At 34.4% G+C, this 16,498-nt stretch overlaps 1 long non-coding RNA gene across 2 annotated transcripts; it reads left to right on the top strand.

Annotated features, from left to right (window-relative positions):
- Nucleotides 1-1,022: 1,022 nt before the first annotated feature.
- LOC132757239 (uncharacterized) lies at nucleotides 1,023-12,801 on the top strand. 2 transcript variants are annotated; one of them, XR_009629422.1, is made up of 6 exons: nucleotides 1,023-1,146; nucleotides 2,286-2,382; nucleotides 5,699-5,786; nucleotides 7,664-7,754; nucleotides 8,584-8,684; nucleotides 11,743-12,801. It is a non-coding gene; the product is annotated as an uncharacterized LOC132757239 (long non-coding RNA). The 2 variants fall into 2 exon arrangements; XR_009629421.1 differs by having other exon boundaries at nucleotides 7,664-7,763.
- The last annotated feature ends 3,697 nt before the right edge of the window (nucleotides 12,802-16,498 follow it).

Genomic DNA, 16,498 nt, shown 5'->3' with positions numbered 1-16,498 from the left:
TGCTAAATTGTTTTGACTCATTGCTAGAGCAAACAAGCATTTTGATTATGACCTATGCACAAAGACACCAGAATACATTTTGAAATTACATTTTCAAGTCTCTCGATTATAGAAAAAACTTGACATGCACATTTTTTTATATTGAAGCATCTTGTGCAGCATATAACATACATGTTGGTTAAAGAACATGATGAGTGTTGATGCTTTGTATGCTCACATTGACTTAGTTAGTTTACATTGCTAACATAGATCTAGGCTAGCCTGTACGTCATTTCATTATGATCAAAGTCCTTACAGTTAGACGCTCAATTTATTATTTCTATTATTTCTAGATCTTTACAGTTATACCACTCTTTGTATATCGTGTCAATTAGTAATATCAGAATAATGCAAGAATGGTGCAAAAGTAAAGTTGAAATATATACTATAAGATATATTGTATGTTTCCTTACCATGTTGCCTTATCAACATATTTTCACAATTTGGCATTACATTTGCTCATTTTTTGCTTTATTTTCACATTCCTGCATGACAGGAAAATTGTTTATTGTGTACTAGATAGTTCCAATTTCCAAGAAGGGCAAGTCCCTATGACAAACTATCAGGAAAATTGTTTATTGTGTACTAGATAGCTCCAATTTCCAAGGAGTGCAAGTCCCTATGACAAACTATCAGGAAAATTGTTTATTGTGTACTAGATAGTTCCAATTTCCAAGAAGGGCAAGTCTCTGTGACAAACTATCAGGAAAATTGTTTATTGTGTACTAGATAGCTCCAATTTCCAAGGAGGGCAAGTCCCTGTGACAAACTATCAGGAAAAGGGTTACAAAGGAGGGCAAGTCCCTATGATAAACTATCAGGAAAAGTGTTTATTGTGTACTAGATAGTTCCAATTTATAAGGAGGGCAAGTCCCTGTGATAAACTAACAGGAAAATTGTTTATTGTGTACTAGATAGTTCCAATTTACAAAGATAAACTATCAGGAAAAGAGTTACACTTCATTTGGCATGGAAATGATTTGTTTTTTTCTTGACTAGGTAAGACTTGCATCATCTGGCAACCAGGAAGTTCCTTCAGAGTTTACCATCAGATCAAACCAGGCACAAGTTTTTCCCCATTTTGTTACCTAGGATGTGTCGTAATAGGTATTTGGTGATTTCTATTTGTATTGTGTTAAGATAAATTGTGCATGTGCAATTACTCGTATGATACTGTAATATATGCCAGGGTCACAACATCTATCTTATAGCAGCTGACCTCAAATTGACGCAAATAAGTTTATAAACTTTATGGTGAGATAACAAAGTTTAGAAGGATAAAAATGAATTAAGAAATATAAAAATGTATGAATGGTCACAAGGTGTGTAAGAATTAACATAAAATGACTGAATTTACTATGTTTAAAACCACATTTGTATCATGTTTAAAACTTTATAAACAGAGAAGGGCTACATGTTTAACCAGGTTTTCAATGAAAACCGGGTTATTGTATTGTAATGTCGAAGTCGGCGGGCAGGCAGGCAGTCGGGCGGGCAGCAACTTATGGTTTTTGCTCAATAACTTAAGTTTGCTTTGGCATATTGACATCAAACTTGGTGTATCAAAAGCTTATATCAAGAAACAGCTTGGGATTGCTACCCAGGTGTCTGCGATCAAGGTCAAGGTCACTGTTACTAAAAATAGAAATTCAGTTTCTGCTCAATAACTTGAGTTAGCTTTGTCCAATTGACACCAAACTTGATGTATGGGTAGTTTATATCAAGAGGCAGCTTTGGATTGCTACCCAGGTCTCTGCGATCAAAGTTTATGTATTCAGTTTTCACATAATAACTGGAGTTTGCTTTGACCTTTCGTCACTAAACTTGCGGTGTGGCAGCTATGGATTGCCACTAAGATATCTTGGAGCAAGGTCGAGGCCCTTTGCTAACAATAGAATTTACAGCTTCTACTCAATAACTTCAGTGCACGTTGACCTATTGATTGCTGTCCCACCTATACTTGTTAGTTGAAAACCTGGTTTTCGTCGCATTGCGGAAATGTCCCATTTCAGGAAATTGTTTTATTAAGCAACTTTCTTACATTCAGTAGATTTATAGGCCATTGGTGTTTTATGACAATATGTTTGTTTCTTTGTATGTTCAGAAAAAATGCATAAACGCTACGTTACCAACAATTTGTAAATAAATAATAATTGAATAAATATTTTGAAATATTTTGTGCACATCAAGAAATAAAATGCTACAGTAGAAATGTCTGAAATGGTATGATCTTAAATGTGTTACAGATATAACATAGCTGAAGGTCTCCCCGTATTTACTCACAGGACACATGGAAACAAGTGATGGGAGAGCAGGGGAAACAACTGGTACATCGGACAAGTGGTAAGTCACACTCAATCTGCTCTTTCTTGCTGTTTAACTAGACAATATTACTGAATTTGATACACCTGTTTAAAAAACGGGACATAATATAGGAACGCCTGGCGAGCAGGGGGATGGAGTGTGGGTGGCATCCACTTTTGTCTGGAGCATATCTCTTCACAAATAGGGAGACTTTAATGAAACTTCATTGAAATGTTTACCACTATAAGAACCCATGTCACACACATGAACCAATTCTCTAGGTCAAGGTCACACTTAGAGGTCATTGGAAAATGCTTGTCCGCAAAAAAACTTCTGCATGCATTTAAGGATTCAATATAACTTGGCATAAATTTTAACCATTATGAGGCGTAGTGTCGCACCAAAAATTCAGGTCCTTGCGGCCATATTAAGGACACACATAGAGGTCAGAGTTCAGATAAAAATATGATGATGTGTATTTGGACCATTTTGACATCGTTTATGGAGGGATTGTTACACAAATAGTCATTATCATGCCTAAAGCTGTGATACATGTAATTTAAGTCAATATATGGAAGGTCAAGGTCACTTAAGATGATGAAATATCCAGATTCTGTCTGGAGCATATCTCTAACTTACTTTATAAAACTGTTCACCACCAGGAAACATATTGCTCCACACATGATCAAGGTCACTAGGTCAAAGATCAAGACCACTTTTAGAGCTAATTTAAAAACGCTTGTCTGGAGAAAACGTTTAGTTTCATAGGGAGTTTTTTAACATAACTTGGCACAAATGTGGACCATTGTAAGGTGTAGTGTTTCGCAAAAAAAAGTCAAGTCCCTGAAATAAAGTTCACACATAGAGGTCAAAGGTCACATTTAGATTTTTTAGCTCGACTATTTGATTAGAATAAGTAGAGCTATTGTAGTCAATTGAGTGTCGGCGTCTGCGTAACCACTTATGTTAAAGTTTTTGTAATACCTCAAATATTTTTAAAGTCCATTGACATATGGCTTTAAAACTTTGCACACTTGTTCACCATCATGACTCCAACCTGTAGACAGGAGGAGATAACTGTATCAAGCATTTTGACAGAATTATGCCCCCTGTTCCGACTTAAAATTTACGTGAAAGTTTTTGTAATACCTCAAATATTTTCGAAGTCCATTTACAAATGGCTTTGAAACTTTGCACACTTGTTCACCATTATTACCCCAACCTGTAGACAGAAGGAGGTAACTGTATCAAGCATTTTGACAAAAATTATGCCCCTTTATCATCTTAGAATTTACGTGAAAATTTTTGTAATACCTCAAATATTTTCAAAGTCCATTGACATATGGCTTTGAAGCTTTGCACACTTATTCATCATCATTACCCCAATCTGTAGACAAGAGGAGGTAACTGTATCAATCATTTTTGCAAAATAATGCCCTTTTTTCCACTTAAAATTTACGTTAGTTAGCATACCACCTCAGATAATTTCATAATCTATTGACATCTGGCTTTGAAAGAAGTTGAAATTTTATACTCATCATTGAGAGCATAATAGGGCTCTCTTCAAGGCCTATAACTGTAACATGGATTTAAAGAAAAATGTTTTGCCCTTTTGTTAACTTAGAATATTTTACATTATCAAGGATTTTGTTACTATCAAGCACTAAGAAAAGTCCAGCGTTGCTGTCCTACCGACAATCCTACATGCATTGACTGATTTTAATATTATGATTTGGCACAGATTTTTATCATTGTGAGGCTGAGTGTTCTGCATAAAATTCAAGTCCCTGCAATCAAGTTCAAGGTCACACATAATACATATGAGATAAAATTTCAGATGAAAATACAAATTATTTATAGGGACCAACTTGCTTGCCACTCTTCTTATTGCCCACATTTGTGACAGGCATATTTAGTGACAATGTTCACCCTTGTTGCATTTAATATTACAGGGCATGGGTAAAAGTTTTCAGGATTTTTTTGAAGAGTTTTATTGCTCTTTAAAATTTTCGTTATAAAATTGGTGAAACAATGAAGATTTTTTTTCATATTCTTAGCTTCTGTCAATGTATACTGTATAAGTGAATATTCTTACATCACAAAATGTTTTTGAATGTAAAAAAAACAGATCTTTTTGCATGCGGAAATATTTGCGAAAGTACAATTTCCAGAACTCCTGGTAATATTGTAAATGTTCAGTTTGACAATACAATATGAACCTTTTTCATTATTATTTCTTTGTATGAAATATTAAATGAACATTAAATCATGTTATATGTTTGCTTGTATATAACAAGATGTTATTTTTAACATGATATATTTACATAGTAATCTGTACACCGGTGTAATGGTAAAATGATGAATCAGAATGGCCATCTATGACTTTACTCAAAATTTAATGTCACTCTTACCGGCTCGATTATTTTTACTTAAGTTGATGTCACTTTTAACGTGATATATTTACATAGTAATCTGAATACCGGTGTAATGGTAAAATGATGAATCAGCATTGGTCATCTATGACTTTACTCAAGTTGATGTCACTTTTACCGGCTCGATTATTTGCGAATTATTTTGATTAGCAAAAATAGCATATATTTCCATGTTGCAAAATTGACCACTTATACAGTATAATACAGTATACATGAAATTAACGATGGGCAGCTTCAGATTCCAAGAAGATAAATTTACATTACAAATATAGAACTAGAATGGATAATTGCATTTCCTGTCTCACAACATATTTGTCTATTATTGCATGTGTCACTCCATTTACTCCTTTATTAAAAATAATTTTTGGAAGGGAGATATCCCTCGGGTACAACAGAAACAAAAAGTTAAAAATTGCAGATTTGAATTTATTACAAGTAAATTTGTTCAAGAGAGATAATAGAAAGTTAAACATCTCTCATGTCCCTTAGCACACTGTCTGGATGTCAATGATAATAGAAATATTAGAAATAGTTTATAAAATCTGAAATAAAAATAAATATTGTTTAATCTTTACAATTTTTATGCCTTGATGTATCATCACTATACAATGTAGTATGTATTATTCTTGATATACATGTACTTACATTGTCCTGTGACACCTGTTCAACATTGGTTTAGAAGACAGAGTGTGTGTGATCACTTAATTGGGAAGAGGCCTTGACCTCTTGATTTTCGGAAGAATTATCACTACAATTGCTAATTTGGGAAGTAAATAAGCAGGTTAAAGATTTTAAAGAAAATTTCAATTGGGAAGAGGCCTTTTATCGGAATCCTGTTAAAAAAGCATGAAAATCACTGTTGATGTATTGTTTTTGTTTATCTACCTTTCAGTCAATACATGTAATTTACTTTAACTTTAAAGGTTGACTTATACATGTATATAGAAGGGATATGGGCAGACAACCATGCTGTGAGAGAAGCTGCCTGTGCGTGTATTGCAGAACTTGGAGGTAAATATCACTCTCTGATTTAATCTCTTCATATCACTTGACCGTTGACTTATACCAGTGTAGGCTCAAATCCTGACTGAATGTAGGTTATGCCAAGTGTCCGTCTCATGGCCAACTCATGCCTGAAATAATTTCACAATTGGGCACTTGAGGAATTCTTCCAGCAGTAAAGCTGTGTCTTTAAACATGTAAAACACAATGTCTGGTAGACAGTATCCATTTTTCATAACATGAAAAATAATAACATTATTTCTAAATAAAAAAAATTCTGGTATTCGTTAAAATTGTGTGTGTGCGTCAGAAACATCTGTTTGTGTTTGTAAAAAAAAATTATTTCATGATATAATGGTAGATGGACCTATTGCAGTGAGTACTATTCAGCCAATACATAAAAAGGAAGGTGAAACAGCAATGACTGCAAAATAAGTTTGGGCTATTTTGAAAAATGAGGCCAAACTGAATTTTTTATTTTGCCCTAATTAAAGGGGCACCTGTGGCTGAGTGGTTAAGGATGTTGACTACATTTAACTTGTCCCTCTTGTTATGGGTTTGAATCCCATCACAACTTTTGAAGTCTTTCATGTGAGGAAGCTATCCATGGCTATTATGGAACCTTGGTGGTTCTACTGAGGTTCCCTTTTGTGCCTAAAATAATACACTGAGTGGCACCTGATATCTTTCTAAACCAGAAAAGCTGGAAAGTCGCCATGTAACTTTTAAAGCATTGGTGCAATGTAAAAGCTAACATAAATAATTACATATAGATTTATATTATTCGCATCATGTTAAAGAGGCAAATATTTGACAAATAGAGTTAAAGATCCTGTAACACAATTTTTTCATGGTTTTATGTAGTAAACATGATGCTCAAATTAAGATTTGTCAATATTGTAACTTCCAATAAGCATTTTTTATTTATATTACCCAATTTACCATCTCATGTAAATAAAGGGAGGTAATTAGAAATTTAGTTTCTATAAATTCTAACATATAGAGTTACATACAGGATCTTTAACAGTCAAACAAGGAAACATATAAGGTTAGTTTATTGTTTTTTTATCGTCCTGTCCAGTACCATGATCTGTGGGGAGAATAGTCTACGTTGTTTTCTTTATTGTCAAAGTACAATTACCTCCCTTGTATTCACAGTAGTTCATTCAAAATAGACAACACAATTTGACCGCAGATAGAGAATTTATTATAATTATATGTTTTAGACCTTATTAAGGATTGACAGAACTGAAAATTAGGGATGGTTTATAAAAAAGAAATATTTCGTGTGGGCTGAGGAAAATCTGTAGTAAAAAAAGAAAAAAAATACCCTTTAAAAGCTGAAATCAGTACTTGTTGTCATTTTTAAAAAAGCTTTTTTGGGTTTTAAAGGGGGTATCCCAGGGTTAATAGAACATTTCTTTATTAAATTAAAATTTTTTTTAAATTTTTTTTGGCATTTAAAGTTTTGTGTGTTTATAATATATGCAAGGTTGGGAAACTGTTGATAAAAATTTTTTTGTTTAAATGTCCATTCCGTGAATAAAACCCATCGGGTCTAAAAGTTAGAAAATAAAAAAACCCTTTTTAAGTTTATAACCCAAATTTTGGGGAAAAGAAAATTTAAAATTAAAATCCAAGTTTTACAGTGTGAACATGTAATATTTTGCCAGTCAGTTCATCTGTGCAATCTGGCCAATTATAACCGGCTCGACATATATAAAGGTCTGTTCTGGTATTAAATAATTTAATTTTTGTGGTGAAATTGCTACTTAAATTAACTCCAAGCATATGATAACAAATATCATTGTTACATTATATATTTTTTTTAAACTTTCAAGTTATGTTGAAAAATTTACCTACATAATATATATTTGTATTTATAGGTGAACAAAGATGTTGTGGACATGTATGTTCCAATGTTGTTAGAGGCTCTTCTAATCTGTTTAAGTGATGACAGCTGGACAGTTAGAGATGGTAAAATGTGTAAGACATACCTTAGTTATGAATAATCAGAGTCCTTGCAAAGAATTTTCCTGTGGGTATTTGCATGAAACTTGACACTTATTTTTAGGGTAATAATTGCATATGATATCTTAGCCCAATAAGTATCGCAGGACATTTTTTTTTCTCACAGAATTATACCCCACCTCAAACTCTAGAGAAAATTCATGGTTCAGGTTTTTCATATTAAAGGCCTGTCTCCACAACTTTGATGGCCACGACCCATAACTCTAGCATTGATATTTACGATATGATTTCCCTGTTTGACTGTCCTTCTGATTATGTTTATAGCAGCAGTTTATAACATTAAGCTCATATGTTGGTTTTGACATGACACGGCTCAAATTATTTTATTCTGGTTTTAACTTGTTCATTTATTTTAGTAATGAAGCTACACAAATCTAATATTCTTTTTATCACATATCCAAAATAAGAAATGTTAACAGTGAAAAGAAAGCACTTTTTCATTGATGCACTTTTAAGTGTAACACTGACATTTCCTGCATCTTTTTTTTTTGCTTTGGCTATGATTGTATAAAGCAAATGATAACACATCAAAATATATACACGACCTGTGCATTACCATATTTACAGAGCCGCAAAAGCAGCACAGCTATGTGATAAATATAATAATGCACTGTTTATTGTTCAAATGCTTTGTAATTAATCACTAAGGTTTTTCTGGCCTTTGTGATTGTATTCCTGCGTATTTGAACTCTATGGTGCATTTTTATGCAACAATACAATCATAATTGATATTTTCTAAATATAAAATCTAACATAGATCAACTGTATTTTTCAGGTCATCTATACCAGCATTGTATCCATGATTTTTCAACAATCTACAAGAAAATATACCGTCAGTGCGGCAGGGGGCGGCCCTTGCTCTCCTCAGAGCATATGGTATATACAGTTTTTAGCTCACCTGTCACAAAGTGACAGGGTGAGCTTTTGTGATCGCTTTTTGTCCGTCCGTCGTCCGTCATCCGTCCGTAAACTTTTGCTTTAAATGACATCTCCTCATAAACCACTGAGCCAATTTCATCCAAACTTCACAGGAATGTTCCTTTGGTGGTCACCTTTAAAAATTGTTCAAAGAATTTAATTCCATGCAGAACTCTGGTTGCCATGGCAACCGAAAGAAAAATCTTTAAATATCTTCTTTTAAACAACCCTAAGAGCTAGAGCTTAGATATTTGGCATGAAACATCTTCTAATGAGTGTCAACCAAGTTTGTTGAAATAAAAGCCCTGGGGTCAAAATTGGCCCCGCCCCAGGGGGTCATTGATTTTTCCTATATGCATATAGTTAAAACTTAAAAAGTCTTCTTTTAAAGAGAACCCAAAGAGCTAGAGCTAAGATATTTGGCATGAAACATCTTCTAGTGAGTGTCTACCAAGTTTGATCAAATAAAAGCCCTGGGGTCAAAATTGGCCCTGCCCCAGGGCGTCATAGGTTTTCCCTATATGCATATAGTAAAAACTTAAAAACTCTTCTTTTAAAGAACCCAAAGAGCTAGAGCTAAGATATTTGGCATGAAACATCTTCTAGTGAGTGTCTACCAAGTTTGTTCAAATAAAAGCCCTGGGGTCAAAATTGGCCCCGCCCCGGGGGGGTCATTGATTTTCCCTATATGCATATAGTAAAAACTTAAAAAATCTTCTTTTAAAGAACTGTAAGAGCTAGAGCTTAGATATTTGGCATGAAACATCTTCTAATGAATGTCTACCAAGTTTGTTCAAATAAAAGCCCTGGGGTCAAAATTGGCCCTGCCCCAGGGGGTCATTGATTTTCCCTATATGCATATAGTAAAAACTTAAAAAAACTTCTTTTAAAGAACCCAAAGAGCTAGAGCTAAGATATTTGGCATGAAACATCTTCTAATGAGTGTCTACCAAGTTTGATCAAATAAAAGCCCTGGGGTCAAAATTGGCCCTGCCCCAGGGGGTCATAGGTTTTCCCTATATGCATATAGTAAAAACTTAAAAACTCTTCTTTTAAAGAACCCAAAGAGCTAGAGCTAAGATATTTGGCATGAAACATCTTCTAGTGAGTGTCTACCAAGTTTGTTCAAATAAAAGCCCTGGGGTCAAAATTGGCCCCGCCCCGGGGGGGTCATTGATTTTCCCTATATGCATATAGTAAAAACTTAAAAAATCTTCTTTTAAAGAACTGTAAGAGCTAGAGCTTAGATATTTGGCATGAAACATCTTCTAATGAATGTCTACCAAGTTTGTTCAAATAAAAGCCCTGGGGTCAAAATTGGCCCTGCCCCAGGGGGTCATTGATTTTCCCTATATGCATATAGTAAAACTTAAAAAAACTTCTTTTAAAGAACCCAAAGAGCTAGAGCTAAGATATTTGGCATGAAACATCTTCTAATGAGTGTCTACCAAGTTTGTTCAAATAAAAGCCCTGAGGTTAAAATTGGCCATGCCCCAGGGGGTCATAGATTTTCCCTATATGCATATAGTAAAAACTTAAAAAATCTTCTATTAAAGAACCCAAAGAGCTAGAGCTAAGATATTTGGCATGAAACATCTTCTAGTGAGTGTCTACCAAGTTTGTTCAAATAAAAGCCTTGGGGTCAAAATTGGCCCCGCCCCGGGGGTCATTGATTTTCCCAATATGCATATAGTAAAAACTTAAAAAATCTTCTTTTAAAGAACCGTAAGAGCTAGAGCTTAGATATTTGGCATGAAACATGTTCTAATGGGTGTCTACCAAGTATGTTCAAATAAAAGCCCTGGGGTCAAAACTGGCCCCGCCCCAGGGGTCATTGATTTTCCTTATATGGGTATAGCAAAAACTTAAAAATCTTCTTTGAAAAAACCCAAATAGCTAGAGTTTAGATATTAAGCATGAAACATCTTTAAGTAAATATCTACAAAGTTTGTTCAAATAAAAGCCCGGGGGTCAAAACTGGCCCTGCCCCAGGGGTGTCATTGTTTTTAACTATATGTGTATAGTAAAAACTTAAAAAATCTTCTTTTAAAAAACCTAATGAGCTAGAACTTAGATGTTTACATCTTCTTATGGGTGTCTACCAAGTCTGTTCAATAAACAAATAAAAGCCCTTGGGTAAAAATTGGCCCTGGGGGGGACTATATACAGGTGAGCGACTTCAGGGCCATCATGGTCCTCTTGTTATTCATTCCAAACCTAATACTAGTAGCTTAATTATTATAACTTAAGATCTTTGATGAATTATTCTATGCTTAGAACTTTTAAATGCTATTAGCAAAATATTGTAACCAATTTATCCACTACAAATACATGAAATGGCTGAAATTTAGAAGAGGCCTCTGTGGTCAAACAGTTGCGGTCACTAACTTTGAATCATTTGCATCTTATTGCAATGGTTCAAATCCGAACAAGACCTTATAGCCCTTTCATGTTGGAAAGCTATTTAGCTACTGTAGCTTAAGTTGGGTCAGTTTTATTGATATTGAAATTTGTTGTTTAAATTTAAATTTAGCCAGCTTCATGAGAACAACCATTTAATCACAGTTTTTTATTGTGGAGCAGAAATAGAAAAAAATGTGACATTAGAATCTAACAGACTATGATAGTGCATGTTTATTACTGTGTTATTGCCGACTGTTTTATTAGGTCAAGTTTTGGGGGATTTCAGTGAAACTTCACAGGATTGTTAGTTACCAATCCTAGTTTTGCATACTCTCTTTATTTTTTTGCACAGTTATGGCCCCCTAATGGTCAATTTGCAAGTAAAATAAGCTTGTCCAGGCTTTTCTCACCAAAACCGCTGGGTGGATTTCAGTGAAACTTTGCAGAATTGTTTGTCACCATGCCTAGTTGTGCATAGTTTGATTTTCCACTTAAATCTTTTAACACAATTGTCAAAACTTCCTTTTGTAGGCATAAGTTACTTTTCATTGACAGCTGTTTCTTGTTTCCTACATTTCTTTGACCATGCTTTAAATTGCTTTTAATCTTTTAGATCAAATAAACATTTCAAGATCTGATATGAAGATAATTGCAGAGGAGGTGTTTTATGCTGTGCCCCTTGAGGAGAAAGAAATAGTCTCTATAGTTTCCAGTGCCGTAGATGAATTCTAGGAACAAAGACAGTATAACAAGCCATTTACCGATCTCCACCTTTCAGAAGCATTTTATACACATGAAGAGATTTGCTCAGATTTGATAAGTAACAGTAGACGTATGTTCAAGAAACTAATGTTTGGTTTATATGGAAACTTATTAGAAACATTTATAAAGAGGAAGAATATGATTCTCCCGTTGCTTGGCACAAACCAAAACTAACAAGTTTTATAGAGGTGCTTCCCCTTCGACCAACATAGATGTGTTAAAACCCCTGGTTCAGTTAGCAGTTATTGACATATTAGGTTTAAATGGGGCCAAAAAATCGTTGGAAAGACTAAATGGGGGTATTTGTAAAAAGAAGGATCTTGTTGACTCAATTTTGGTGCAAGAATTGCCCGAAAAAGAGCCTGTGTGGGCTAATTATGATGACGATGAATTAGCAGTGAAAATGCAACTAACTGAAACAATATTTAATGATTTATTGACAGATACTGTTGAGACAATGAACAAAATCTTCCGCAAGAAACAAACTTTGCAGCAGCAGACATAGGCAGCTTTTTGATCTGGATTATGTAAAAGATTTTCTGATCTGTTTTCATGCAGATGCTTTTTATATGCCCGAAAGAATTTCGAGCATATTATGTTATACCCCCTGGCGTCCGTCCGTACGTCCGTCCGTCCGTTCCTTCCATTAGCAATTTGGTTTCCAGAGCATAACTTAAGTTCCATTTGGCCCACAATATTCAAACTTCATAGGTTGATTATCCATATTGGGTTGAAGACCCCTATTGATTTTGGGGTCACAAGGTCAAAGGTCAAGGTCACTATTACCTTAAAACTGAAAACAATTTCCGGAGCATAACATTAGTTCAATTTGGCCCAGAGTGTTCAAACTTCATAGGATGATTGTCCATATTGGGTAGCAGACCCCTATTGATTTAGGAGTCACAAGGTCAAAGGTATAACTGAAAACAGTTTCCCCGAGCATAACTTAAGTTCCATTTGGCCCACAGTGTTCCAACTTCATAGTATGATTGTCCATATTGGGTAGAAGACCCCTATTGATTTTGTGGTCACAAGATCAAAGGTCAAGGTCACTATTACCTTAAAACTGAAAACAGTTTCCAGAACATAACTTAAGTTCCATTTGGCCCATAGTGTTCAAACTTCATAGGATGATTCTCCATATTGGGTAGAAGACCCCTATTGATTTTGGGGTCACAAGGTCAAAGTCATTATTCCTTTAAAACTGAAAACAGTTTCCATACCCTAACTTAAATTCCATTTGGCCCACAGTGTTCAAACTTCATGGGATTATTGTCTATATTGGGTAAAACACCCCTATTGATTTTGGGGTCACAAGGTCAAAGTTCAAGGTCACTATTACCTTAAAACTGAAAACAGTTTCCGGAGCATAACTCGAGGTAATACTTTATTTAATTCCCATGTCTTACAAATTCTTCATCCTTACGAAAGAAACAAAACACTTTCGGGCATATAATGCTCCGCCTAGCGGTGCTCTTGTTTCTGATGTGATTGATACATATGCTTATTCATCTGCAGTTGCGGCTAAATGAGTGATCTGAGTGTATAAGAGCTTGCACATGAATTTTATATTCTTGGGTTTGAATTAAGAACAGAGAATCATGAAGTAGAGTTAAATGGCATAATTGTCTAGAGAATTTGTAATTCCTAACCTTTTTGCATTTGAAATATAAGGAATTTATATATTTAGCTCACCTGAGCTAGTTCAGGGTAAGCTTTTAGGGTCATTGAATGTCTGTCGTCCGTTCACACTTGTTCGTTAACACTCCAGTGGTCACATTTTTGCCTCAATATAATCAAACTTTGTCAGGATGCTTATCTACTTGATAGCTTGGATGAGTTTGAATATGGGCCATCTCGGATGAAAAACTAGGTCACAGGAGCTGAAAATAGAAAAACCTTGTTAACACTCTAGCTGTCACATTTTTGCCTCAATCATCATCAAACTTGGTCAGGATGCTTGTCTAGGTGATAGCTCAAATGAGTTCGAACATGGGTCATCTTGGATAAAAAACAAGGTCACCGGAGCTAAAAATAGAAAAACCTTGTTAAAACTCTAGCGGTCACATTTTTGCCTTAAGTGTCATCAAACTTGATCAGGATGCTTGTCTAGGTAATTGCTCGAATGATTTAACATGGGTCGTCTCGGATGAAAAAACTAAGTCACCGAAGCAAAAAATAGAAAAATCTTGTAAACACTCTAGTGGCAACTGTTTTGATCCAAGTATCCTGTAAATTGGTCTGAAAATTTGTTTTGATGATTTCTAGGTACAGTTCGAATATGGGTCACCTGGGTAAAAACTAGGTCACACTGCTCAAATATGGATAATCCTTGTTAACACTCTAGTGGTCACATTTTTGACTCACCCGTCAGAATGCTTGTCTAGGTAATTGTACGGATTATTTCGATGGGTCAGGTGAGCAATCTAGGGCCATCATGGCCATCTTGTTTTTCAACTCTATTAAAATAATGCACTCATCCTCTAGTTATATGATATTGCTCATGTATCAGTGTTAGTTTATTTTGAAAATTTATATATATTAATGTATGAATGATGGAAAAAGTCTTACTGAAGGTCTTACAGTACCTGTAACATGAAGGTCAAAGCCTGAAGTCCTATCTGTCAAGAATGCAAGTTATATAAGCTTTGAGAAATAGTGATACCATTTCATTTTCATACCATAATTGTTTTTAACTTTTGAAAGTCTTTGATTTCATTTAAAATGAAAGTGCTCATTTTCAACATTGAGTAAAGATTGTATTTTTATAAACTAGTTGCAGGGATATTTTGTTCATATATATGCATCACATTTTTAGCTCACCTGTCACAAAGTGACATGGTGAGTTTTTGTTATCGCTTTTTGTCTGGCGTCCGTCCATAAACTTTTACTGTAAACGACATCTCCTCATAAACTGCTAAGCTAATTTCATCCAAACTTCACAGGAATGTTTCTTTGGAAGTGAACTTTGAAAATTGTTCAAAGAATTTAATTCCATGTAGCAAAAAAGTTAAAAAATCTTCTTTTAAAAAAACCTAAAGAGCTAGAGCTAAATTATTAGGCATGAAACATTGTCTGGTAAGTGTCTACCAAGTTTTTTTTTTAAATAAAAGCCCTGGGGTCAAAATTGGCCTTGCCCTAGGGGTCATTGATTTTCCTTATTTTTATTTAATAAAAACTTATAAAACTTCAAAAATCTTCTTTTAAAAAACCCTTAGAGCTAGAGCTAAGATATTTAGGATGAAACATCTTCTAATGGGTGTCTACCATGTTTCTTCAAATAAGGGCCCTGGGTTTAAAATTGGCCCCGCCGGGGGTCATTGATTTTCCTTATATTTGTATAGTAAAAACTTCAAAAATCTTCTTTTAAAAAACCCAAGGAGCTAAAGTTAAGATAGTAAGCATGAAATATCTTCTAAGGAATGCTACTAAGTTTGTTCAAATAAAAACCCTGGGGTCAAAATTGGCCCCGCTAGGGGGTCATTTTTTTTTCCTATATGTGTATAGTAAAAACTTAAAAACATTTCTTTTAAAAACCCCAAAGAGCTACAGCTTAGATATTTATCATGACACATCGTCTAATGGGTGTCTACCAAGTTTGATCAAATAAAAGCCCCATGGTTAAAATTGGCCCTGCCCCGGGGGCTATATACAGGTGAGCGATTTCAGGGCAATCATGGCCCTCTTGTTTTCTGATTTTACTGTATTACTTGTTTTTGGAAGCAGTTGTTTTGTTTGTTTAGTCATAAACTCTGGTTTGTTAGTGAAATGCTCTTTTTGTAGTTATGCCAGCATGTATATATATATAACGTTTTTTTATTTATTTTGTATGTGTAGTCAAAGTATTGAAAAACAAGATGTTAAGTGACTATGAGAACCTCCCAAGTGACCTTTTGTCAATATACCTATACATCATCAACTCTTATTAATGTTAGACTTCACAATGATGTTAGACTTCACAATGAGTTCTGCATGTCTAGAGTGACCTCTTCGTCTTATGTTTTTATACGCATAAAGCAAATGAAAATAGCGCATGATGTCTTTTATTTAAAAAATGAATTTTTTTTAATTCCTCCAATTTTTGGGAAAAAAAAGAATAATAATATTTATTACATGCTTTTCGGTGGTTTATAGAAATATATCAGTGAGTTAAAAACTGGTAATTTCACTGTTTGAAACAGTGAAATTATCAATTTGATAATTTCACTGTTTTGAATATTTAAGCCCAGTACGTTGTTTCAGTGAAATACAAGCGTTCACAGTACTGGAAACCAACTTAATGACGTGACGTCCTAAATGACGTCACGTTGTATTATTATTTAGCGCCCTTTTCGTTTAGTACTAACTTAAAATGTCTTTTTAAACGTTTCTTTGCGATATTCCGATCCGAACCGCAAACATATGTCAGATATTTTTTTCTTGCATATTCTACCATACATGTATTCAATTATATATTAAATTCGTTATCTTTATTTTCAATGAAAATTTATATCATTACAACCGTAACTACTTTCCTTGCAACAGCGTATGAATTACAACCTTATAATATGTAACGGTAAAATGACGTCATCCTAACCGTGCCATTGTACAGCACGCGACTCATCTGG

The sequence above is a fragment of the Ruditapes philippinarum genome, unplaced genomic scaffold (genome assembly GCF_026571515.1).
Source record: "Ruditapes philippinarum isolate M1 unplaced genomic scaffold, ASM2657151v2 ctg11559_1_1_1_1, whole genome shotgun sequence".
NCBI lineage: Eukaryota > Metazoa > Mollusca > Bivalvia > Venerida > Veneridae > Ruditapes > Ruditapes philippinarum.
This window is presented reverse-complemented; position numbering and strand designations above follow the sequence as displayed.